The following is a 4,342-nucleotide window of genomic DNA, read 5'->3' as shown; positions in this document are numbered from 1 at the left end:
GGGATGCAGTGATTAAATTATATATACATATTATACAGTATATACAAATTATATATATATATATATATATATATATATACATATATATATATATACATCATATACATATACATATATACATATACATATATACATATACATATATATATACTGTATATACAGTATATATATATATATATATATATATAATGATACTATATACAATACAATATATGATCCTGTACATATTATGATATCATATATGACACAGTACTATTGCACTGCACACTTAACTGTAGATATGTCAGTACCAGCGTCACAGTTTGGGAAAGTTTTAACTTGTGCACCAAAATCATTTTACAGACATTGAGGAGGCTTTAATGTAAATACTAAGTATGCATGTCTCGATTCAACGAAATACGTTAGATTACTAATGAAGATGAAGAAAGGGTGACCGCAATTTGACTCTCTAGAAGTTTCTCATATATATGGCAGGCATACAGTATATCATATCTCATATGCAGTATGGCAGGCATATCATTTCTTTCAACTTTAGACAGTACAATAGATGTGTAATATTAATGAATAACCCCAATTAAGAACAAGCTACAAATACTGCATTAATATTCAGACTTATATAATATATATATTACACCAACATAAATCAAAACTAAAACAGACATTAGCATGTGAAAATCTTGCCTCCCTTCCCTTTCCATGCCTCAGATTCCCTTATTAAGACCAACCTAGTTACAATGCACCAGTTTCACACTTGTCACCCTGCATACATGTATTAACTGTATACTTAACACTATAAAACTGCACAAAACTCCAATATTACACCAAGTTACCCAAATATGATAGCCAATAATTTACAGTAGAGTGACAAACAATACCCATGAATTAAAGAAAAACACATATATCTGAAATTTAACTGACTCATGGACAATCCTTGAACATCTATTCAGTGGATGATAGTTTGCCAACCATAAACTATATGGTCTTTCAAAGCAGGTGTCACTGTTGCATGACATGTAATTCTCAATGCAACTCATAGAAAACACCTTTCATATAGGAAGAAGAACTGCACACTAAACTACTGTGGAGACTCATCTGACCTCAAAACAAGCTTCCTCGCCACTACGGTTATGAACCCATTGAACCGAATCAACGGTTGGAAATTTTGAATATCAAAGCAAAACTTGCCTACTCTGATTAAACTAAGTACTGTTAGTCGTATTGTAAGCAATGGCTCTTGGTTCATTTCAACATGTGCTAACTATAGTCAGCATGTCAAGCCATGGTCAAGTGTCAACATCTTAATAAAATCTGAAGGCATGTTAAAGTTTTGCTGTATGGGCCTCAAATATGCTAGATATTCAAATATGGTCACCTTTGGTCAAAATTCTTAAACTGTTCGAGGAAATTTTCCTCACTGGGACATTCAGTCATCTTGTGTGTTCCTTAAAAATGTCTGAGAACAAGTTTGAGAGTAAAGACCTCCAGGAAAGTACTTTATGAAAACTTCTAGCAATTATAGCGTGGTCTATACTTGAGTATCTTTAAGTTAACAGTTTTACATACTCAATATGTCCACAGTGCACCCCAAGACAACATGCCGACCTTACAATTACAGTAGAAAATGCCTTGTCTGCACATACTGTAGGGGATTTACCAAAATCCATCAACGTAAACTTAATGCACAGTATGCTTGTATTGATCACAATGAGCAAAATTTCCCTTCACTATATTTTTTTCAGAATAGCGTTTGATTAATTTTGTTTATCTCAAATGGTGGTTGCAATACAAATTTTATGCACACTGTACTGTGTGCATGGTATTATTATCATATCCATGTGTATTATATTTATGCAAATTTGTTTTACAATCTCCTGATTGCGGATAAAGGAAGTGCCACTGAAGTTCTTGGAGTGGAACGTACTATTGAAATGCAAGTTAGCAATTTATTAAGCAATTTCTAGGTAAAATTAAAAAAAATAACTTCCAGAATATGTCCTATTTGAAACCGGCACTGTACACTTTATAACAATGAATAACGTACTGGTACCTATTCTGTGAATGAAAGAATAACCGTCTTTTGTACCAGTTTAAGTGCCTTAAAACTACACTGTAAACCAATTTGTTACTATTGCATTGATTGTGAATTTCAGTTGTAATGTTGTATTTTACTATAATATATATATGCAGTGCTCTACAGCACCATGCAAATATTCAGAATCAATCATATGACCAGGGGTTATGTCTATAAATATACTGTATGCCATCCATTGTTAAAATTATTTTTGGTGTCCATCTTTAAATGAAGTCTCAGGTCACTGGCTGTCAATGTTTAACTGCATATTGATGAAGGATAACTCATCACTATGGACACAAAAAAAAAAATTGTTACTGTATATTAGTAAATAATACCACATAGCTAGGCCCTACAGTTAGTTTCTTTTATCAAGATAAATATTTACTAGATTTAATAAAACAAAGATGAATTATTAGAGAATCGTGTGTCCTTTTGTGCGATATTAAATATACAGAGATTGATATAAATAAATCCAGAGACATACAGTACAGTGTGGTAGTATGATTGTCAAGTTTGTGCGGTGAAAAATACTTCATGACCTTTATTGGCTACCTGTCAAACTGCGTATTTATTACAAGGTACCCCTGTTAACCTTTAAATGTATTCATGGTATTGCGCCACAATACTTGGGTGAACTTGTTCAAAGTTATACCCCAACTCGCCGTCTGCGCTCTAGCACCCAATCATTGCTCTCTATGTACCTGTGTCAACTAAATGTTATGGCGAGCGATCTTTCCAGTACACCTCAACCCTCCTTTGGAATAAACTCCCACTCAACATAAAGAATGTCGTGTCTGTGGAGATTTTCAAAACTGTTTTGAAGACACACCTGTATTCATTGTTATAATTGTTATGTTTACTCTTATTGTATATTGTGTACATATCTTTCACTTTCTTTTGTACAGCGCAGACGAGACTTTATTTTAAGTTGCCCTATATAAGAACTGTTTATCATTGTTATTAATTGATGTCGAGGTCAGACTGGTCTTACTGTATCATGTTACACAGCTTCAGATTCATGGTAATGAGAGCACATGTATAGAAAATTTGTCAGAGTTAGGTTTTGGATGCAGTACAGTAGTTATTTACTTCGCTCCTCTCTTACCTGTCTCCCACTCCACATCTGAACTTTCCCATCTACCTAACTACCCATTAAAAATGTTAAACACTGCGCCCTTGCTCCCTGGGCACCGACCACTCACACCTCCTTCTGAATCTACCACGAACAGTAGGAAGAAACTACACGCTTTTGGTAGTAATCCTTCCGTAGCAAATTTCATTCGTTTCGCAGGTGTCTGTTTTCAAAATTTCAAGATGCACAATACAGTGTGCAATAGTTCAAAACTTCAGGAAATTACTCATTAATATGCAAATTATTTTTCCAAAGTAGACAAAAATTTGCAACAATCAGAGCTCTCTTATGTGCAAAGTAGACCTTGGATCTATTAGATGGTGATGAAGGTATTGCATACATGCCATCGGGTTGTTGAGTAGCTTGGTGCCATAAATCACACAGAGTCCTAGTAGTACTGTACAGTATGCTGGATATCCCATACAGTACTGTGCATAATGCTATATACAGCAGCATGAGTGCTTCATGAATATAACTGAGTTACAAGTATGTAACACTATTATGGGACACTTTAGATACAGACGTGCTTGCATCCCACTAATTTCTTGTGACCTGTTTGTAATTTTCAATCATTTCTGGTGCGATTTTGCTGGACATGTAAAGATCATAGATTCATATGTTTTCAGCTATGATACCTTGTCATTTTCTTTTTTAGCGGAGTACAGCACTATTAGCATCATGTTTCACTGAATTCAACACAGCTTTAATTGATGTAACTGCAACAGCAATATTCCCCCCCCCCCATAAATGCCTTAAACTCATGATCACCATCCCACCGCTGCAACCATACATACCATTGGTGGGATCACCTGATATGAAGGCCAGGAACCGATGGTATTGTGTTAGCAGTTGACTACAGTACTTGCACACAGACAAATCACAATCAGTGTTGCTTTTCATGTAAGCACTCTAATAAAACCATAGTATATTGCTCAAATTCTTGTTGGACACAAAACAGCACAGAGTGCTGGTTATAAAATGGTATTAAAAGTAGCTTCTCTGAAGTGTGTTAACTCCTACTGTGCTGGTTTTATTTACAGTGCAACGTCCTTTGCCTCTGTTACTGTATGAACTGTACAGTAAGTGTTCATCTTGTGTTACAAGTAGATATAGCAGAGTCTGTTCAAAGTATTATT

General features: G+C 34.8%; 1 protein-coding gene across 1 annotated transcript in view; it reads left to right on the top strand.

Annotated features, from left to right (window-relative positions):
* The window catches only part of LOC139978858 (ferric-chelate reductase 1-like), a 30,445-nt gene that overhangs the window by 4,899 nt on the left and 21,204 nt on the right, over positions 1–4,342 (top strand). The window lies entirely within an intron of this gene.

This window comes from Apostichopus japonicus, chromosome 2 (genome assembly GCF_037975245.1).
Source record: "Apostichopus japonicus isolate 1M-3 chromosome 2, ASM3797524v1, whole genome shotgun sequence".
NCBI lineage: Eukaryota > Metazoa > Echinodermata > Holothuroidea > Aspidochirotida > Stichopodidae > Apostichopus > Apostichopus japonicus.
The sequence above is the reverse complement of the archived record's forward strand: the minus strand, read 5'-3'. Positions and strand labels throughout refer to the sequence as shown.